We start from the raw sequence: 24,173 nt of genomic DNA, 5'->3' as shown, positions 1-24,173 counted from the left end.
AAAAATGGTAACAATCTCAAGTCATGAAGTGATCACATAAGTAACAATAGTGTGTATTATTTTAAGTCAACTTGCTACTCTGTAGTGAATGAAAAAATAAGCTCATTTTCTACACATTTTATTGTTTTTCCATATAGTTCCTCAAAGATTTTGTAATGTATTACATAATGAATGTCAATTTGCTACTATAATACACATGTTTTCAAGTAGCTTTATTAATCCGGCATGACTAGTGCAACATAACTTACATCCATAATTGATGCTTTGTTCACTGACTTCATACATAATTATGGTCAAAAGTTAGGATGATTTTACATCATATCACATTTATATGAGAATATTATTAAAATAAAGCTAATCTTATGTTTTTAATAGGATCTTGTACAATAACTAATACTTACGCCTTAAAGCTCATAATCGGATGGTTTTTAAGTTAGAACTATATGATTAAGTTTTTAGCCCTCAAACTAACTACTCTAGTTAAGAGACACATTTCACCCATTTGCAAGGGATATACGCTATGTTTCACATAAGCCCAGATCCCTAAGGTTGCATTTAGCTTTAGCTAGCAAGCTGTCAAAAGAAATCAAGAATCCAAATCTCTATATAATCCCAAAGCCATGGACCCCTTTATAAAACAAGGCCCCATAAGCTAGCCCTAGCACCATAACCTAATTTCGTAAGATGTCCCTACACCTAAAAACTATTCAGTACATCATCATGGCTAGAAGATCCATTCAATATCAACCCTAACGGCCCATTTCGTTCAAGGTTGCAACCTCATATGTCTTAATACTACAATGGATATAAATATTAATATAGAACTCCTTACGTAACATGCAATATGATAGCACATCAAGCTTTTGATAAGTTGAGAGCATGCTTTGAAAGGAGCATTAATCATACCATGCCTCGATAAATGGAGATATGCCACATCCTAAGGGCCACAAATCACCCCCATTAATTGGGATGAAACTCCCTAAAACTAAGATGGATACACTAGTCTATTTTATTTATTTGATGCTCCACTGGTATGACATTACTTCTCATCATTTCTTAAATGAAATCTTGTGGAATCCTTATTCTTACTACTCTAAACACTATTTGGTAGTTGATCAATAATTCAATTTTTGACCAAGTTTTGACCTAGTTTTATACTTATAAAAACTAGGAACCAATTATAGTGTACCATTTGTGCATCTTCTTCCATACCATTCTAATCCATGTGCATTGCCAAAAGAGATAAGAAGAATCATGTCTTTCAACCTTGCATAAAGAATAATGTCCTACAATAAGCATCAACATACTATACCTATGAGTATGGGAAACTTTCAAATAAGTAGCTTACAAAAAAGAATATTAAACTTAGAAAAAGCTATGGCATTCCATGTTGCTAAGATTTAGGATTTTGCAATTTCTCACATAGATAAGAGTTTATAGACACATTGCCCACATAGATAAGAGTTTATAGACACATTGCCAACCTTGCCTAGGCCGAAGCTTAACTCATACTAAATCATTTGGAATATAAAGGTATTCCATAAGAAATTGTTATATCAAATCCCTGAGGCAGATGTGTTAGTTTCTCAAGGCGCATGCATTTAGTTCATTTTCTTTTATGTTTGGGAGTACCAATTAATTAACTCCAAACGTAGAGACTTAATTTATTATAATTCCATAGGTTTTACCTACATTGTAAATAGTATTAGTGGACAAAAAGTAGAAATGAACTTAATAATGGTGGAGATCACACAATAGTTATCCCAAAGCAAGCCACCAAGAACACTCACAACAAGTTATAATCCAAGAGTGAGGCACCAACTAAGAGCAACTGAATAATGACTTTAGTACACAATGTGGGTTTCCAAGAGTAAGATATTAAAATGGTAGAAAGAAATCAATAATATGCTAGAATCATGGATGCTTGAGTCCTATACATAGATTGGATATGCCTCAAAGATAGTACAAAAGAAGACTCCTCAAGTATAAATCAAGCGATAGATAAATAACTCCCCATATGTGTGGTAGCTCACCAATGTCCATGATAGTCTAAGTGAGAGTTTCTCAAAGCTCCAAGAATACTATCACATAATTCTAAACCATGAATACTCACAACAAGTTGGATCCAAGAGTGAAGAACCAACCAAGAGTGAGTAAGCAAATGATTTTAGCACACAATGTGCCATGTGCCATGTGCCAAACAGGTTTTCCTTTTTGTATGTTGCAAGTGAGATTATACTAAAGAGGAGGAGACCCAAGAGTACAAGACTCAAGAGGATGAGGTATAACGAGAGAGTCTCTCCAATGAAACCACAATAGCACTTTTTACAACACCATACACACACCCTCTTGATACTCAATAAATGCTATAGTAACAAGAGATTGCAATGTTAGAAAGTACTCAAGAAGATGCTAGAACCACGGATGCTTGAGTTCTATACATAGACTAGATGTGTCTCAAAGACAACAAGACCCCTCAAGTAGGAAGCATGGGATAAGGAAATAACTCCCCATATGTGGTCGCTCATTATCAATGCCCACAATAGTCTAAGTAAGATTTTCTCAAAGCTCCAAGAAGACCATCCAATAGTTCTAGATCATGGACACTCACAATAAGCTGGGGATCCAAGTGTGAGTAAATGATGATTTTAGCACACAATGTGCACGGTGCTAGACTACAATGGAATGAGGCTTGAGAGGACAAGACTCAAGAGGATGAAACGAAGCAGGGCAAGACTCAAGAGATAAGATATAATAAGAGGTCCATGAGTGAAACCACAATAGCACTTTGTAGAGTTGCATACATACTTCTTATGCATCTTGTTGAGAATCAATAAGTTCTATAGTAACAAGGGATTAAAATGGTAAAAAGAGGTCAATAAGATGTTAGACCCATGGATGTTCAAGTCCTATACTTAGACTAGATGTCCCTTGAAGAAAACACAAAGAAGACTCCTCAAGTACAAAGCAAGGGATAAAGAAACAACTCCCCACATGTGGTAGCTCACCAATGTCCATGATAGTCTAAGTGAGACTTTCTCAAAGCTGCAAGAAGACCATCCAATAGTTCTAGACCATTGGTATCACTATACCACTATAATGTTGATCCTTCATCACCAATGCTAGGAAAATAGTATAGTAGTCTTTTCCTTTAGTGGAAAGTTTTATTGTGGCATAATGCAAAATCATAGATGTTCTACAATAGTATGGTAGCATTTTCTTTTAGTAGAAATTTTTATTGTGGCATAGTGCAAAATTAGAGATGTTTCTACAAAGTCCATGAACTCTTCAAGTTTGTTCATGGGTAATAAGAATTAGATTTGCCATGGATTATATGTGAATTTCTATTTACACATCTCTCTCCCCCATGAATTTGGTTGGATAATTATATATTAGAAGAGGACGAAACATTTGGATTGATGGGCAAGGGGGCTAGGGTTTTGGTGGAGCAACTAGATCTGAGAGGCATGGGTTTAGAGTTTTGTTGGAAGCTAGGCTCTGGGATAGGGTTAGCATTTTAGGGGCTAAGGGGGTAACTTCTTATAGTTTGGTGGCATGAGGAATAGGGGCATTAAGACTCAGGGGAATCGATCTTCTTAGGTAGGGAGTTAACTTTGATGGAGTGTGCACACATATATAGATACATACACATGCACACATACACGCATATACACACATACATAGAGCAAGATTTTGATAGCCCTTTAATATCCTCTCTTTAATCCCCTCAAATATCTTGTGATGGTGTTCCAATTACTTTCTACTTCTATGGAGGCTCATGGATGACTCCTCAATCCTTCTCTTTTTTTCTCAAAATCTATGCTACCCTTGCTACATTCAAAGGTCCTATTGTCTCATTCTAAGAGAGATAATTGGGGAGAGCAAGGGAGAGAGCTATCAATACTTCTTTTTGAAATTTAGGTTTAGGGAGCCTTGGCAAGTCCAAGGAGATTCGAATTATATGTAAGCTACTGGAGAGATTGAACTGTATTACAAATACATAAATGGATTGTAGCAGTTCTTAATCTAGCAAAATTTGGATAGTATTATAAGGCCTAACATGGACGTCTAATACCATGTTAGTGTTACAACTATATATATCATCTCTCACTTGACTTGGGTCTCACCTATATATACTAACTCTACATCAATATGAATCATTCTTTGGGAGCATGTCTTGTGTATCTCTCTCGTACTCTCTCTCTCTCTCTCAACATGGTATCAGAGCCAACAAACAAACCAAGATCAACTAGACGAGCAACAGAAAGAAGATTTCTTTGCAAATCTGGAACATGAAGAACTCCTCTTAATATTCTAGTGGATGAAACAGTCCCCAGATATAAATCACCCACTCCTTTGACTTGACAAGTCGTATAATCCACAAGGTAAACAAACTTCTTGACAGGAAGAGAATGATAATTGTGAAGCCACTGCGATTGGTATGTCATGTTTCCAGTGGCACCTGAATCAACGATGAATAGAGAACCATCATGAATATGAAGTACCTTTTCTGGAGAGATATCATAATGGACGAAATTGAGCTCTTGATGAGTATGATCATCATCAGTTGTAGTTTGTTGAACAATATAAGCTCGAGAACATTCTTCATCATATCTACGTTAATAACAATGACGAGATGGATGATCTGTACGTGCACAATAATCACAAGGAGGAAAACTTTTGGACGAGCGAGGTTGCTTTGTAGTAACTCCATGCTCCTCATCATATTGACATGCCCAACAATCAGAAGCCACATGACCTTTCTTATCACAATAAGAACAATGTTTGTTAGGATAAGCAAGACGAGAAGATTTACTACCTGGATTAGGGCGTCCACCCTGCTGAAAACGTGAAGCAAGACGCTTGCGAGCAACAAAAGCAGCATCAAAATCCCTTTGTTCGCGAGTGACCAAAACAGCATCGGGTTTTTCCAAATGAGGCTCATGACGTTGAGAATATTCAATAAGAGATATACATGCTTTGTCAAAGTGGATATCATCCTTGTTGAGAGAGAGAGAGAGTACGAGAGACATACACAAGACATGCTCCCAAAGAATGATTCATATTGATGTAGAGTTAGTATATATAGGTGAGACCCAAGTCAAGTGAGAGATGATATATATAGTTGTAACAGTTAGAAGTGGGTGCAACAATGGAAGTGTAGAAGATTGTTGTAATAGACTACATAATAGCATTCCTTATCATAGCACTAGCATAGCAAGTAGGCTTGCCAAATACCATGGAATCCTTTGCTTAGAAGCTATATTCAAGTGCAGAGTGATATGTATGTTACAACTTGTGATATTACACATGTGCTCCTATATGTGCATTCTCTTCATATCATAGTCAGACACTTCATTAACATTGAGTCCGTTGTGCTCATATTGTGGTTTTGCATTAAATTTTGTTGGATGAAAAAATTATCCAAGAAAGTGAGATTGAAGGTGTTACTATTCTAGCCTCTTTAACCCACTCATCAATCATGAATTATATGAAGCAAAAGTCATATGATATCTTTCATGTATTCACAACCATAGCTATGACAACTACATGTGACCCATCTCTAAAGGAAATTCAAGAGATGGTTCACATTGGCCTTGCAATATTTACTTCTTTAAGCAAGATTCTGCCCGTAGACTAGTATGCGGGCCTCGAGATCCCATCCTGAGTCACGTTGGCCTCTTGTGTGCAGGGCTCGGAAGGCAAGGGATTTACGGCCAGAGCCCCCTGGCACCCAAGCGTCCTCCTGCTCCAAGTAGCGCTCAACGGAGAGACCTCTCGCGGCGGGTTCGGTCCACCTTCCCAGCGTGATTAACAACCCCCTTGGTTAGGGTCAGGCAAGAAGTCGGGGGTAACTGAAGCTGCCTCTCCCTTCAGGCCTTCAATCTGAAGCATTAGATATCTTTTCATCCTTTAATTCCTTGAGCAAATAAAGCAAACAATGCTCTATACAACTTGTTACAAGCACAATCATTTCCAGTGGTCGTTATTTTTGGCCAAGTGCTAAGGAGTGAATCCTTCTTTTCGAATGCATCTAGCACTCGATCCAGGATCAATTGCGACTTGGCAAGATCCCCAAGGGTTTGTTTGTTAACCCTATAACCTTGGGTTAGGGCCGTACCCTATTAGCCCAACTTAACCAATACCTTAAGTTCAATTAACAATAAGTATGTTGCTCCAATTATTGATTTGGTCCTTTGCTTCCAAGCAAATATCTAATCCCCTTGTCTTGGCCATTTTTCCCAGGAAAGTTGCTATGTCAGGATGACTACTCATCCTCTTGCAAGATAACTTGCACAAGAATATGCCAATCTCATTCAGAGGAATTGTCCATTCTCTTGTGATCAAATCACAAGATCATGCGATACTGCAACTTGTTGCACAAGTGTCGCATAAAAAACCATGGGACTATTTTACCCATCGAATGGTGTCTTCTAATCACGAAATCGTGATTAGATAAGAGACAGGGATTGGATGTCTTCATAACAATCCATTCCTAATTGCACTAGGCCAACATTGTTGGTCCTAGGGTTTTAATTTCAAATCGAGTTTCATCCTTTTGGCGAGCGAACCTTAGGGTAAAAACCCTAGATCGTTTCTCGCAAGTATGTCCTACTATCCCTACATTCCATGAATGTGGGCAAGTCTTTAGGGTATAAGAGTTTCAGCTTTGGCAATGAGAGCGATTAAGTTACGTCCACAACATACTAAACCTTAGTTAGCTCTTTGGGATATGTTGCATTGAATTAACCCTTCCTAAACGAGTCCCTCACAGTTTATGTGTTTAGGTTAAACCAATTTACTTGTCTATTCTTGAAGATAACTACGCTACCATTTTCGTAACCACATTCTTCATTGCCTACGTATAAGTTGATTTACAAACCCTAACTTTTCGGGTTAAGATCAAAGCATATGTTAAGTTATGGCATAATTCCAATTGATCCTTTTGTACATGCAAATAAGATTCATGATACTAAGCTTTAGGATTTTATGTTTAACCATGCAGCTTTTTCTAACAACTATGCAGTTGAAACGAGATTTATGCCATTTGCCTAGAGTTTAATCTTCTTCATGCAGCCTACAGTCATTTCCATGACTAGCATTTTCTACGATTGTTAGCAACCTTCTTTAAAGAATCATTTCGAAGAAAAGATGTTCAACAATGCGATCTATTCCTTCCATGCATAATCGAAGTGCACTATCATTATTTTGGCTTGTAAAGATGGGCATTAGTTAATCTAAGTTCGTTACTTTGCAATGCATAAAACCCACTTGCTAGGAATACATAGAGATCTTATGCTCTTTCTTTGTTCGTTTCATTACAAAATACCAATGACCAAATTCTTCCATCGTGGCCTATTTCTTTTAAATTAGTCAAAGTACTTTAATCGAAAAATGCATCATCTCTATAAATGATCCATGCATAATCAAAATATTACGACGTTAATCAAATTTAGGAAGAAAAACCTGGACTTGTGGTGAAATGTCCACATGGATGTTAGGAGGTGATTCTCCTGCAGTTGCGCCTTGTGCCTTCTTAGGAGCCATCGACACTTTGACCTTCTCACCTTGGTCGTGGACTTATGATCTTGGCCCGTCCCCTTTGAATGCAAAATTCCCTTTGTGACCGTTTGCACTGTCTTTCGGAATCAGCTTTAGAAGGCTATATAGGCTTCCTCCTATGAAATGGTTTTAAAAGGCTTATGTGGGAATGCAAAGGCTTAAACTCTGGGGCCTATAAGGGAAGAAAAAAAAACCTTAAACTTCAAGGAAAAAGGGGTGTAAAAGATTGCTTTGGGAAGGCAAATAAAAGGGGATTTTTAAAGATCCCGGGGTAACAAGAACCCACTTGAGAGGGCAATAGGGAAGGGGGTTTAGAACCTCGGCTAATGGGAGCTTGTGGGGGAATCCAAGGGGGGAAAAAGGGGCTTAATTTTCAGGGTACATGGGCTTTTAAAGGGCTTGGATGGACCCCCACGAAAATGGGGTTTAAATCCCGGGGATGGAAAGGGGGTATAAAAACCCTCTAGAGGAGGGCTTAAGAAAGCCCACAGGAAGGGGGGCTTAGATCCCTCCCCTTAGAAGCTTCCAAGAAGCTTCTTGGAAGCTTCTGTGGTCTCAGTATTCACGTGGGGGGAGAGGGGATGGCTATATTCGACAATTGTTGGTGGCCAGCAGAGCGGCGCAGCTCTCTTCTCTCCTCACGCCCAGTAGCGTTACGCTCTCCTCCCTCACGGCTAGCAGCCGATTATCACAGCCTACTCCTTGGCTAGTAGAGCAGCGCGGCTCTCTTCTCCCCTTCAACGGCGGCATCCCGGCTCTCTTCAATCTCTTTCTTCCTTGGCCTAGCCAATGCCCCGTCATATCACAGCCTCCTTTCTCCTCTTCACACGACCACCATCCTCACTCCCCTTCCCCATAGGGGGTTTATATGGGAGAGGGAGAGGTACCTCCCTCCCTCCACGCGGCCATTTGCATGGCCTTCACTCCTCCAACAAGCTCCGGCAAGGAGCTAGGTCTTCCCTCCCTCTCCTCCAGCATGACAGTCGGCTGGGGGGAAGGAGGGGATAATTTTTAAAATTTTTTGCCATAATTTCAAATTATTATCCTCATGACCTCCTATTAAGAGGAGGTTCTTATGAAGAAGAACAGGGGTTTAGAAATCAGAAATGTTATATATTTTATTTATCCCTTGCTTTATACATAAGGAGTCTTCTTTGTGTTGTCTTCGAGGCATATCCATTCTATGTATAGAACTCAAGCATCCATGATTCTAGCATCTTATTGATTTCTTTCTACCATTGTAATCTCTTATTGTTGGAACCCCACCTTGTGTACTAAAGACATTGTTCACTCCCTCTTAGTTGGTGTCTCACTCGTGGATCATAACTTGTTGTGAGTGTTCTTGTTGGCTCACTTTGGGATAACTATTGTTTGATCTCCATCATTATTAAGTTCCTTTCTAATTTTCCTCCACTAATATTGTTTACAATGTAGGAAAAACTTATGGAATTATAAGAAATTAAGTTGATGCTTTTCTAGTTAACTAATTGGTATTTCCAAACATAAAAGAAAATGAACTAAATGCATGCTTGGGGATTCGGTATTTATCACATTTTCTTAGGCAATACCTTTATATTCTAAATGATTTAGTATGAATTAAGCTTGAGCCTAGGCAAGCTCGGCCATAAAGTCTTACATGATTTGGGTAAGCACAAGAAACTTATCTATATCACAAATTGCAATAAATTTTTGTAAAATGCCATATTGGGGAATATGGGAATTTCCCATAAGTTTGGGACACGTGGTCAAATCTTTGGATTTGTCATAAGTTGAACATTATAACTCCAAATCAAGTGGTCTATAGCTCAATAGATTTCCATTTTTGAAGCACTTTCCAATGATAGGTCACATCATATGGTTTTGAGAAACTTATGGACATGTAATCCATGTGCCACATTTTTAGTATTCAAGAAATGGGAATCATGAGATTCCCAAACTCACTAATATTGTGTTGTAAGTTTAATATTTTTTCTTTGTAGGCTATTTATTTGAAAGTTTCCCATACTCCAATTGCTTCAACGTGTTGTAAAGACGTACAAATTATCATGGAATAGATACATGGGTAAGTTTTAGATCATCATAATGGGGAGAAAAGCTCCCAAATGAAATATTCCAACCGAGTGGCTATTGGTGGATTCAGCCCATCACAAAACTTTGAGAACTGTTGGGGGATACTTATTGTCCGGGCGTATTTCAGCAAGGAAACAAATATCGAGTAGTATGCTTCCAGAGACGGCCCAACTGCCTCAACTTAAAGAACTCATTCATCTTCTGAGTTCTATACGCAAGTGGCATATACCTTCCCTACACTAGTTCCTTTAGTTTTTCCCAAGTTATTGTGCTTTCAGTGACTGCTTGGTCTTTACACCATTGCTTTCACCATAGCCTAGCTTCGCTAGTGAGCTTGAGCTTAACAATCATTGCTTGGTTCAGGTGCTGTTTTGGCTACACTAAAATAGTCCTCCATGGATTCAATCCATATTTCAGCATCACCTTCAACAGTCTTCCCTTTTCCATCAAATTCTGGTGGTTTAATTTGTTTGAGAAGAAACTTCTTCTCTTGTACCTCTGTTGGGGTTAGTGTAGAAACATGATTTTGGATCTGCGCTTGGGGTTGTATCTAGATACTATTTAAACTTTTCCGTGTTAGGATTGCATTTAAACATCCCTATACAACTTAAATCAATGCGCACACATTTTCCATTGCAACTATGCAACCATTCAAATGAACACAAAATTCTTATTTAACCATAGGGAGGTGTAAGCCTCAAGTACAATTATTCGAGAATAGATAGGGTTTGGCTGAGATGATTTTTTTTTCAGGAGTCACATTAATATCAGGTTAATAATTTCTTATTGGAATTAGCTATAGGGACAGAATAGTAGTATGGATTGGGGGAATGGATTCTCAGGAAGCGATAAGTCATGGGAAGTTCAGGAAATCCCTATTTTTGATAGCCATGACATTCATTTCAACCCATTACTTTAATTATGTCTGCTGGTAAAATTTTAACCACCTCTTCGTAGATGTAGCGGTTCTGATCTACTTGTCGGCGTCTGATGTGTAGGGACGAGTTCACACTAGCCTCATGGAAGATGAGTAACTTGATAATCTTCAAGTCTTCCAACTACTTTAACCTCTTCAGATTGTTTTGAAGATAGGCGAGTTGGTTGGCATCTATGTAGCAGTATCTCGCGCTCCAAGTCCAATGCCTTTCCACATACACCAGTGAGGGATTGTAGAGCCGATCTAGGATCCTCATCTTGTTGGATCGTCTGCGTTAGCTTGAAGATTTCATAGCTGTCATGAACATGATATGAAATACGAGGAACCTGCTCCATGCCTTGTAAGTCTGGAAGCGGCAGCAATCCACAAGTGAGTAAAAAGAAAAACATTTTCTAATGAAAACATCGCCTCACTCCTCTCGACTTTTTTTTTCCTAATTGTTTGAGTCGTGGGTTGGCTCTGATACCAACTGTAATGTGCCCACTGTCCAAGCATGTTTTTGGCAGTCCATCGAGAAACGAATCTAAGCGTCGCCGCTCGACACTCCCACAGAATGTAATGGGGTTTGTTGCCTAGGTTTTCCCAAGTCCGCCTCGCAAACAGAATGTTCGTGGCCGAACCTGATGCCAGGAGGCATATTACATGGTGGATTCCGTGCCACGGTGGATTCCGTGAGGTTTTACGGTGGATTCCATAAACTTTAATTACCAGGGCTCATACACAAAGTGGATTCCTTGTGTGAGAAGTTGATGGGGATGCCTATCCTTTTCGGGCATTTTGTTAATTTAGTGTGTACATGGGTGATTCCATAGCGGGTGATTCCGTAAAATACATATTAAATTAATAAACGTTTATGAGTTTAGAGTGCACAATTGTGATAAATTAAGGTTAGGATTGATTTTTAACCAATTGATTTATTTATGTAGCTAAAGACTACTAGGTATTCACTTTTGTCGGTTTAATTGTATTATTTTACTAACGATTGTGAATGCTTCAGTTGATGTGTAGAGATAGCAGCAATGGCGGAGGAAAGCATTCGAGGATAGTGTGTATTCAAGTTATCATCTATATTTTGATGGGCGCTTACCTTAGGCATGGCGCCTATTTATTAAGGCGTTGGATATTTATTTACTATTTTTGTATGCGCGTGGACACACGATTTAGATATTTGTATTTGGACATTGTATTGGGTATGCCTGACTTCTTGGGCGCCCACCCATTAGCTTTATTTCTATTTGGCACTAAAGCAAACTCAAAAGCCAAAAGCATGCTATTTTGTAATTTGGGCTATTATTTGAGCTTGAAGATGATTAATACATAAAATACATGCTTTGTGGAGCGTTCACACAAGGCATGGGGGGAGATTGCACCCAATTGGTCTCTTGTTCATGTCGTGTATGCTTTCTACATTGAGTTTTGTGCAAAAAGTAGAGTTCTTTTGTTCTTGGGGACATTCTGACGCTCACTACGCGCGCTTACAACATTGGATCTGTGCACCAGTGGTATCAGAGCGAAGCTGAGACCGAGAGCTTCCAATCACTACCCATCTTACGCGAAGGTGGAGCTCCTGGAACGATCGAGCTCTACAATGAGTTTCATCGTGAACGGTCCATATGGGTGGATTCCTCGCGGTCAAGAACCTCTGTCTATAGCCTCTGATCGCAAAGGACTAGCATGAGGAGGCGTAGGACCACTCCTACATCTATCACTACAAGTCCTTTTTCCACAGTACAGTAAGTTTTATTTCCATAGCCAAGAAGTTTAGAAGACTTATCTAAAAGCTTAAAAAGCTTATTATAAAGCTTAAGCCCATAAAATTGATCATCGATGGCAGCAGCATGCTCACGCAGTAAACGGCGTGAAAAACGGCCCCCCCTCAATGATCGACGACGACAGGCAGATCAATCATATTAAGCTTAGTTACATAAGCTACAAGTTAAAAATCTTCCTAGTCTACCAAGTTTTGCAAGTTGTTTTACTCTGCAAGTCCTGCAAGTCCACAGAGATCAAATCTGACTTATCTCAATTACTCCCATAAAGGCTGTTCCTGCGTAGAAGCACAGAACTACAAAATTATTCCCTGGAAGACTCTATTCACATGCGTAGACTTGCTAAACCAGTTTCAGCACATGCAGAAGGTTATACGCAAAAGACCGTGAAAGCTAAACAAAAATATATAAGCCTTGTATACCCGACTTTGAGCTACGCTCATCCCGCTAATTGGGATTTCGAGAGTGTGAGGTTTTTTGGATTTTTATAGGATGACGGAACAAAATATGGACGATTTAATGGCTGAAGGTGATCTTCTCGAACCTACGATGGAACAAAAGTTGGATTTAATTATGATGCAGCTTGATGAAGAACGAAGAGCCTAACAAGCTTTGCAAGTTCAATTGGCCAATCTACAATGATCTACTACTAACAAAGATGGACCACAACCCGAAGATCTTATCCGACGTACCATCGATGCGACGCTCGAAGCTCAATCCATCCGCAAAGAAACAAAGATAAGTAAAAAAAAATTCAAATTTTGTATTTTCAATGGAGCTCAAGATGGAAAGACTGTACTTGCATTTATCAGTCAGTTCGATGATTACTTTCATGAAGAGACATACGCTGAAAAAGACAAAATTAAATGTGTTACTAATCATTTAGTCGATTGAGCATCTCTTTGGTGGACTGTGGTTCACAAGAGCATTGATTGTCCCACTACCTGGGAGAGTTTCAAAAAGAAGTTTTTGCAGAATCTTCTTCCTCCTCAATTCCATGAAAAAGCCATAAAGCAATGGGATCTTCTACAACAAAGAGATTGTGAGCCTATTTCCCAATACACTGAACGTTTTTGGAATGCCCTACTACAACTCCGAATGCTTGAAGACGTACCTGAAGTGACTCACAAACGTAAGTTTATGTTTGGATTACTTGGACATTACTACGCTGAAGTCAATATGTTCAAGCCTACAACCCTTGAAGATGCAATTTCTTTGGCTCATGACACTGAAGACAAGATTCAAGGAAGAGACGAGCATCCACAACAATTTCAAGCAAATGGTAACTATAGTTCCAAGCAATTCAATTCAAATTTTAGAAGATTCAATCAAAGTCGTTTTCCTTCATCATCTTTCCGTAAGTCTTGGACAAAACCACCTGCTTTACCATCAAATACCAATCAAAACCCTAAGCCATCCTCACAGCCAAATCCTAATATTCCTAGACTTCATGCCATTGCCAACAATCTATCTAAAGCCAAACCTATAGTGTGTTACAAATGCCATCAACCTAGACATCTAGCAGCCAATTGCCAATCAAAGAAACCACCTGTCCATATCAATTATCTTGGAGCAATGGAAGAAGAAGAACGCGAGGAAATGCCTGACTTTACGAAAGATGAGGACGACATTGCTACTCCTTCGGATACTTTACCACGTATGCCAACTCCACATTCTTTGTTGACAATGAAATGTTTAGTGCATGGAAAATAAAAGATTATTTTGCATGATGATGGTAGTACACATGATTTTATTTCTGTAAAGTTAGTGAAAGAATTGAAATTACAAACTGTTTCTACACATTATCGCATTAAAGCAGCATTCTTAGGCACAAGATATAATGGAACACAAGAGGTGCATGACTTAGAAATTAAAATTGGTGAATACACTGAACGAAGGAATTTCCTAGTTGTACCTTTAACATCATATTGGGGAGTATGGGAATTTTCCATAAGTTTGGGACACGTGGTCAAATATTTGGATTTGTCACAACTTGAACATTATAACTCCAAATTGAGCGGTCTATAGCTCAATAGATTCCATTTTTCAAGAGCTTTCCAATGATAGGTCACATCATATGGTTTTGAGAAACTTATGGGCATGTCATCCGGGTGCCACCTTTTAGTATTCAAAAAATGAGAATTGGGAGATTCCCAAACTCACTAATATTGTGTTCTTTACAGTCAAGTGATATTATCCTAGGTATGCCTTGGCGTCATCAGTATCACCCTGACATAGATTATTCCATGCATTCAATTAAAATTTATTTTCAAGGAAAACAAATTACATTGCATGGTATGCATGCATCTAATAATTTACCACTGCTTACTCATGCTCAAGCTAAATGTGCATTACGTAAAAGTAGTAAATATTATTTAATTTGGGTGAATGAACTTCAAGCTAAAGAAAAACATATGCATCCTAGGCATACAGAATTCCTTGCTCAATTTAAAGATTGTTTTGTTGATGATTTGCCACCTGGACTACCTCCTTCACGACTTGAAGATCACAAAATAGATTTAATTCCTCATACACAACCACCATGTAAAGCACCATTATAGGCATAACGAGATTGAACAGAAAGAAATTCAAAATCAAATAGAGGAATTGCTAAATAGAGGATTAATTAGATCTAGTAGTTTTCCATTTGGCACACCTGTTTTATTAGTAAAGAAGAATAATAATACTTATCGTATGTGCATTGATTATCGTGCCCTAAATAAGATTACTGTAAATAATAGATATCCAATTCCTAGGGTAGATGATCTTATGGATAAACTACAAGGTTCTACCATATTCAGTAAGATAGATCTTAAATCTGGTTATCATCAAGTGAGATTAGATAAATCTGACATATTCAAAACTGCATTTAGAACACAATTTGGACATTATAAATTTCTAGTGATGCCTTTTGGATTAACTAATGCACCTACTACATTTAGTCGAATGATGAATCACATATTTCCGAAATATCAGTATTGTGTTATAGTATTCTTTTAATGATATCTTAGTATTTAGTAAAAATGAGAAAGAGCATTATGAACATCTATCTTTAGTTTTCAAGTTGTTGAAAGACAATCAATTGTATGCTAATTCGAAAAAGAGTGAGTTCTTTCAAACAAAAATTGAGTATTTAGGTCATATTGTTTCATTAGAAGGTATTAAGGTTGACCCTAAAAAGATAGAAGCAATTTTAAACTGGCCCATACCCAAAAATGTGCATGAGTTACGTTCTTTTCTAGGTCTTGCTAGTTTTTATAGAAAGTTTGTGCGAAATTTTTAATTACTTGCTTTCCCTTTGACTAAACTTTTAAAGAAGGGTATTGTTTATCACTGGTCTGATAATCAACAAAAATCTTTTGATTTATTGAAACATGCATTACCCAATCATTCGTTATGATTCCAGTTTTTTAGATCTTTTACGTGCATACACTATTTCTAAACCACAGACATGGGATACACATTTACATTTACTTCAGTTTGCATATAACAATACACCACACACAGCTACAAAGAAAGCACCGTTTGAAGTGATTTATGGTTATAGATTGCCTACACCTGTTGTATCTTTATCAAATAAAATTCAGAGTGCTGATGATATTGTTAACATACATCCTACTATCTTTGATGAGGTTAAAGGCATGATTGCCAAAGCCCAGCAATCATATACAAAGCAAGAAAATAAGAAAAGACAAGCCATGAATTTTAAAGTTGATGACTATGTTTGGTTAAGAATAGAAAAACATAGATTACAAAGTGTAGATAAACACCCAGTTGTGAAATTAGCACCTAGATTTTATGGACCATTCAAAATCATTCACAAAATCAATGACAATGCATTTAAGTTACAACTACCACCACATTGGAAAATCCACAATACCTTTCACATTAGTTTATTACGACCCTTTAGAGGCCAATTACATGTACACCCTCTTTATGAAAACCCAGCTTTGTTAGATGAAGAGACTAAAATCCTTGAGCCTGAAGCTATTATAGATACTAACTTTATGACCACTAGAACTGGCCGTAGATATTCTAGATATTTGGTCAAGTTTAAAAACCATCCTGTTGAAGAGGCCCAATGGATGCACGCTAGAGACTTAATGCTTTCCCCACTCTGTTAGCTCCACATTGAGCTAATAGCAATTGAGGACAATTGCTATCCCACCCCGGGGGTATGATGCCAGGAGGCATATTTCACGGTGGATTCCGTGAGGTTTTACGGTGGATTCCGTAAACTTTGATTATCGGGGCTCATACACAAAGTGGATTCTTTGTGCGAGAAGTTGATGGGGACGCCTATCCTTTTCGGGCATTTCGTTAATTTAGTGTGTACATGGGTGATTCCATAGCGGGTGATTCCGTAAAATACATATTAAATTAATAAATGTTTATGAGTTTAGAGTGCGCACTCGTGATAAATTAAGGTTAGGATTGATTTCTAACCAATTGATTTATTTATGTAGCTGAAGACTACTAGGTATTCACTTTTGTCGGTTTAATTGTATTATTTTACTAACGATTGTGAATGCTTCAGTTGATGTGTAGAGATAGCAGCAGTGGTGGAGGAAAGCATTGGAGGATAGCGTGTATTTGAGTTATCATCTATATTTTGATGGGCACTTACCTTAGGAACGGTGCCTATATTTTGTCACATCTATTTATTAAGACGTTGGATATTTATTTATTATTTTTGTATGCGCGTGGGCGCACTATTTAGATATTTGTATTTGGACATTGTATTGGGTATGCTTGACTTCTTGGGCACCCGCCCATTAGCTTTATTTCTATTTGGCACTAAAGCAAACTCAAAAGCCAAAAGCGTGCTATTTTGTAATTTGGGCTATTATTTAAGCTTGAAGATGATTAATACATACAATGCATGCTTTGTGGAGCGCTCACACAAGGCATGGGGGGAGATTGCACCCAATTGGTCTCTTGTTCATGTTATGCATGCTTTCTACATTGAGTTTTGTGCAAAAAGTAGAGTTCTTTTGTTCTTGGGGACCTTCTGACGCTCACTACGCGCGCTTACGGCATCCGATCTGTGCACCAGAACCCACTAGGATCGATGTGAATCTTGAATCCCTCGTGGTCAAAGTTTTTCGGTCACTCTACTATATGTGAAGTTACCCAATCTGAAGCAAGTCCATATCCCTTTGGGTTCAAGGAGAAGTAGGAATGAGAGGGATGCATCACTCCACCTCTTTGTCCGTAGGGCATAATCCCCTTCCGGTCCCCAAAAACGGTATGAATTCGGTTATTAATCCGCGCTGCCCAAAGGTCAAATGACGGTAAAATCTTGTGAGAAGCCTCCTAATTTTCTGGGACCACCCTGCCGTAGGACAGAGTCATTGGGGGTTTTGCCCTCCCACTTCCCTCAATCGGCGTACTTTAGTTATCTAATTAGCCCTATCACTTTTAGGTGTGGCATGTAAACATAGCTTCCTTAATTAGCCTCTTAAAGGACAGGGTTCGTTCACGTAATCTTATGGCACTGACAAAAAAACAAATTCAAACAAGTTCCTTGGAAGTAAACTTAATATTAGCAATTTATCAGAGATACAAGTCTTGGATAAAATCCACAATCCGTAAGGACGCACTTTATTTCCACCAAGTTTCCGCCTTGCACTAGTAACAAGGGCCCTTTGGGAATCTGAGTCACACAGATCATTTGAGTAGGAGCCGAAGGCAAGGAATATAGAGCCAAAGGCCCCCCTGGCATCCAAGTATTCTCCTATATTCAAACCAACCCGCAGTGTGACCTCTCATGATGGGTTCGGTCCACATTTCCGTCAAGGCTATTTAGAACCCCCTTGGCTAGGGTTGGCAGCCAGTTGGGGGTAATTTTGGCGCACCCTCCGAAATTTCAACCTGATTCATTATTCTCATTTATGAGTTTGGGGTTACACAATCTTTTTTAGAAGTGGTGTTTCTAAATTTACAAGCACAAACAAGGGGTGCAGGTGAGTGCTCGAGACATCTGCTAAGGTGGGGGTCCCTATCTTGATGCTTAGCGTTTGACCTTCTTGCCTTGGCAGAAATTTCCAATATCCTTCGAGGGTTTGGGAATACCTTCTTTCAAACCCCACTCCTCTATGATAAGAGCAAGCAATTATGCAATTGGATCTATATCAGATAGTTCGTAGATGGTAGCTGTCCTAGCTTACTAGTCTTTAATCCAGGGTTCTTGTCATTGGAAGAAACAACACTCGAACCTCTTGTATTAACGACAGATTGTGTCATGGTTAAAGGTGATATCTTCAAGGTTGTTTCAGCTTTATCGAGGCCACATTTGGAATAGAGACCAGTGAGTGTTTTACTTGTCTCATGGTCCACTTATGAAGTAACAATAGATTGGCTCAATTACCGTTAATCGTAAATAAGTCGAGTTGAGCTCCATATAGGATTTATCTCATTGAACTACCTAAGAAATTAAGGTTAACGCTTCATATGCATGTCTTATAACTATCTTTAAGATGAATCGCTAGCAATGCCACTGAAACCGTCCATGATACCACGTAATCTAAATGCGAGTCTTTCCTAGGATGAAGATGCAATGCGGAGTTTTGCTCTTGGGAATTTCTTTTCAATGCACTTATGCAAATTATAGATCGAGCCTTGTATTTTTTTTTTGTATGAGGAACGCGAAGTCATCAAGCCTAATGCATGTGCAAGCTACATCTCTCTATAGGATTATAGGAGCCCAAAACCTCGCTTACTGTTGCAATGACTTAAACATACTTAACCCATTATTATAGCACTCATGATTCTCATGGACTTGATTCAAGCTTTTACCCTACCTTCTTAGTTTAACCAATTTTGGGATGCAAAAAAAAGTATGATTTCCACTTAATGATGAATATGCATAAGTGTCCTATCAACCCATTTTTCAGTACCTTCAAGCATGCCAATGCTAGTGCATAATCTAAAGCACTACGATCACAATCAATAAGGTCCTTGATTTTTTTAGTGTGCATGAATGCAAAATCTTTCATGCAATTTATTTGTTCAAAACATTCTAAAGTGCAATTTAAAAAAATTTCCAACATGATAGAATGACACAACCTAAATGGTGGTTAGTTATCATAGACTTTTGCCGAATACTTCTCCCCTCCCAATGAAGTGGGTCTAGTTCTTTAAGGGCTCCCATCAAGGTAGGATTTATGGGATGCACCTAGTTACCAAGCGTCGCAGTTTCTTGACTCGTAGCTCCATCGATTGAAGCCCGTTTTGTGCTCGATTGAACCTTACTTCTCTTGGGAGGAATCGTATAACTCGGCTTTTTCTTCGTGGCTATGCACCCAGGTTATGAGAGAGATGACTCCTCATGCACAAAGTCCACTCTCGAGCATTCATGCATCCCAACTCTTAAGCTTGGTAAAGCTAGTTCTGACGATGTCCAATTACAGCTGAAGACAAAGACACTCTGGACAATGGACCAAGAAACACCTTCTGACCATCTCTCAGGCCAGCCTTACCTTCTATTAGACCAATTCATGCTGTTGCACCATCAATTTCTAGTGCCAGTGCTCTTTCAACTGGAATGCAGACTCCTTTTATGTCTAGTGGAGTTGCTAAATCTTTCTTTGAAGGAAGAAGTTTCAGTAAACCTCCACAATCATGGGGCTCAAATGCAACCCATCATCCCAACTGGTCACAACCATCTTGGGGGGGGGGATAGCAAGGTATGGAGCCCCCTATCTCTTCCTAGGCGGCCAGGTGATTGGGCTGCCGCCACTCAACTGTGGATGTGTCGTCATCCACAGCAGCTCGCCCGCTCCATCCTCCCTAGCTAGAGCTTCCCCCATGCTTGCACATCATCAAATAGCAGCCCGCCCCCTGCGTTCTGCCACCTGGAGCTCCCCCATGCCCACGTACATCTGTTGGCAGCGTGGGATGTTTATTCTTTTTTATTTAAAAAAAATCTTAATAAAAAGGGGGCGATGGGAAATACATTCGAGCGGGGAAAAAAAAAAGGAAATATTACATATGGACATTGGCACAATGATGTATTATTAATTTGAAAAGGGCTATCACTTTTTGCAAATGAGAGCTATGGTTTTATAAGCATGTAGTACAAGGGTGTGCATAAAGGAAAATCCCTCTTATTTATCTACATGTAAGCCTCATGATGAGCAAGGTTGATCTATTAAGTTTAAAACTTAACTATTTTCTTTGTCAACCATAGCCCATGTTTAAGAAACTAGCACATTGGTCCTAGCTTGCTCCATGGCTGTGCAAAAAGACAAACAAGGTTGATCTATCCTCACCCTTGCCAATGAGCCATATCAAAGGGAGCTTGCTCTTTCAAGTTCCCACACACCTTGCCCAATGGCATTGTTACTACCACATGAACATGTGATAGGTGGCAAGGTCAAGGCTGGTATGTTTGGCATGTCCATGGCATTCTTGCTTCCAATTGAGGTGGACAAAACCTTAAAGGAAAGCTAGAGCATTACCATGTTTGCACTATTAGATCATGTCTTTATTGGACTTGGCATAATTGGCAAGGGGCCTATGCATGATGGGCTTCATGCAAGGGCAACATTTGGGAATTTTTAGCTAGCCTACAAACAAGTTCATGTGTATATATTGATTACTTTTATTAGCACATCCTAAAATTATGAGATCAACTATATTGACAATCCCCAGTATAAATACCATGCACTCACTTTTGTCTATAGTGCAAGATTTGGGGATTTTTAGCCAGTCTACAAATAAGTTATTGTGTATATATTGATTATTTTTGTTAGTAGATCCTAATCATGAAATCAACTATATTGATGGCCTCTAGGATAAATACCTTGTGCTCACTTTTGTCCTTAGTGCAAGGCTATTAGTAGGAGTCTGTTTCATCCGAGGGGTTTAAACATGTGCACTATTCATTTAAAGTTATTTTAAAAAACAAGAATATTCAATACAATATATTAATTTGAAAAGCTAATACATTAACATTGAATTCCATGTAGATTTTTACTTGAACCTTGGGCTCATATTGTACAAAAATCCAAGTTTGATGCTTCCAATTCCAAGCAATTGAATTTTTGTTCACTTGGAAGCATACATGTGTGATGGAGTGGGGTTAAATCATTGGGAAATTTATTGATAGTATTTTAAATTCTGTGCTTTTGTGTAATATATCAAATATTGAAAATTCATGGGAATTTTTTTTAAATTCTTCTCTCGTCGGTGACGGTCGTGTTGGAGGGGGAGAGGGATTTAGAAAGGCGAGCAAGCTCCTCTCTCTGGAGCTTGCTTAGTCTCAATACCATGGCGCCTAACACATAGGAGAGGGAGGATCCCCCTCCCCTCCTCTATTTAAACCCTGCGCTGCTACTACCGCTTGGGAGGACGAAGGAGGAAAGAAGGCCGCCACAATACTCTACGGTGCAGTTGACGAGAGAGTGAAGAAGGACACGAGAGAGTGCTGCCGCTTGCTCGCCGCGAGAGAAGTGATGAAACGCCGCCACAACAAGGCCATTTGCCGCCTTCAATCGCCGCCCGAGTCTCGCCGTTGGTCTTCTCCTTCCACATGGCGTGGAAGCTTCCTAGGAGAGGAAGCTTCTAAGGGGCCCTCAAGCCCCTTTTCACCCCCGTGTCCTAAAATCTCCCAAGGCCCCCTTCTTATGCCTTTTGGAACCACACCCCCCCGGTTAAAACCCTTACAAGCCCCTTTACCCCCTTTCCCATGGCATTTTGGAACCCCCCTCGTGCTTAAAGCTCATAAGCCCCCTTTCCCTTGGAACCACACCCCCCCCCTTAGTTTTACCCCCTATAAGCCATTTTCCTTGGGTTTGTAAGCCTTTCCTTCCAAAAATAACTAAGACTTTAAAGGTTTTATTACCCCCCTCGTGTTTTTATTTCCTCAGGGCCCTTGTTTATTATAACCCTCGGACTACCCCCCTTATATCTTCTCCTAAGGCCTCCTTAGGCTCCCTTTTTCAAATAACCTTTAAGGCTACTTTTCCCTCCCTTGGAGTTCCTCCCTTAGGATTCTATAAGGCCCTTTTTCCCCGAAGATAATTTGTCCTTAGCCTTTCCTTTCAAACTCGCAACATACCTTGGAGTTTTGTTCTTCTTCCCCACTCGTAAAAGAGAAGAGAAGTGTTGAGGGCTTTTTAACACCTTCCTTTCCCCCTCAAAAGCCTCGAGGGAGCCTTCTAAAAAATGGACGGTGCAAGGGAGCGACAGTGGAATTCCAAAGAGGAGTGGTAAAGCTGCTTCCACATCCAAAGGACTTAAATTGCGATGCCTCCTAAGAAAGTCCAAGGCGTAGCTGTGGGAGGGTCATCTCCTGGCATCCACGTGGATATCTCACCCCAAGCCTAGGTTTTCCTTCTTAATTTTTATTTGATATTGTTGTAATTCAAACATGAAAGGTTAATTGTTAGAAATAGGATATATTTTGGTCCTAGATGCTCACGAGGAATGAACTTAGTCATCAATGCTTTTAAATGAAACATGCAAATTAAGAAAGTATAAACGCATTTCTAGCAAATAGCTTATGCATTGAAATGAATTATAAGACGAGATTCTTATCCATTAAAATAGTATACTTCGGTTAAGCCTAGACATATAAACTGCATCTCGCTCTATTAATCCATATCCTCTTTGCAATGAATCATCATGGAAAGTGCAAGCATGAAATGATTCTTACGATGCATAAACTCTAGGAAAATAATCATTTGTCAACAACATAAATTATCAAGGAAAAGGTTGCTTGTTTAGCATGAATTTTGTTCGCAAAGTGTAGGAAGATTATTTGGAATTAACCTAACCTCAAATCGATAAATTTTAGGATTGAAAAAATCAATTTACGTATAGACAACAAATCATGTGGAAGTAATCTCAAAATTATCTTCTAGAGTTAACCAAATTGACATAAACTTAAAACACCTAAGCTGTGAAATACTCGTTGGGAATGAATTAAATTCCGAGAAACGCCTATGCCTTAAATATTTGTCCACATTCACTGAATGTAGAGACAGTGAAATGAAATCGTAAAGTGAGCTAGGGTTTTGTCCTTGAGAATCTTACAAAGATGAAACTTGGAAACCCTAGGTCTAACGGCGTCAGCCTAAAGAACTTGAAGCAGATTGTTTCGTGACTCCATTGACGCATAGTACGATGCGACACTTGCGCAGCAAGTACGGAGTCATATGGTCTGGTGATTGGATCACAAGAAAAATGCCAAATTCTTGAAACAAGGATGGCAGATCCTTACGCAAGTTATCTTGCAAGAGGATGAACACTTTAGTATCCTTCTTGGGTAAGGAAGACTAATTGGAAACTAAAGACCAGCCGATAAATTGAAGTACCCAATGAACTTAAGGTTTGACCAAGTTGGGTTAATAGGGTATGCCCTAACCCAGGATATAGAGGATCTTGCCAAGTTGCAAGTCATCCCGGATCGAGTGTTGGATGCATTCGAAAGGAAGGATTCATTCCTTAGCAGTTTGCTAACAACAAAAACGATCAATGGAAATGTTTGTGCTTGCTACAGATTTTAGAGCACTGTTTGACTTTGTTTGATCAATGAATTAAATGATAAATGGATATCTATACTTCAGATTGAAGACCTGAAGGGAGAGGCAGCTTCACTTACCCCTGACTGCCTGCCTGACCCTAACCAAGGGGGTTGTTGATCGCACCGGAAAAGTGGACCGAACTCGCCGCGAGAGGTCTCTCCGTGAGTGCTACTTGGAGCAGGAGGAAGCTTGGGTGCCAGGGGGGGGCTTTGGCCGTAAATCCCTTGCCTTCCAGGCCTTGCACAAGAGTCTAACGTGACTCAGGATTGGATCTGGAGGCCCGCATAATAGTCTACGGGCGGA

Source organism: Lygodium microphyllum, chromosome 10, assembly GCF_053477565.2.
Source record: "Lygodium microphyllum isolate KBCC chromosome 10, Lygodium_microphyllum_v1.1.10, whole genome shotgun sequence".
In the NCBI taxonomy this organism is placed as follows: domain Eukaryota; kingdom Viridiplantae; phylum Streptophyta; class Polypodiopsida; order Schizaeales; family Lygodiaceae; genus Lygodium; species Lygodium microphyllum.
This window is presented reverse-complemented; position numbering follows the sequence as displayed.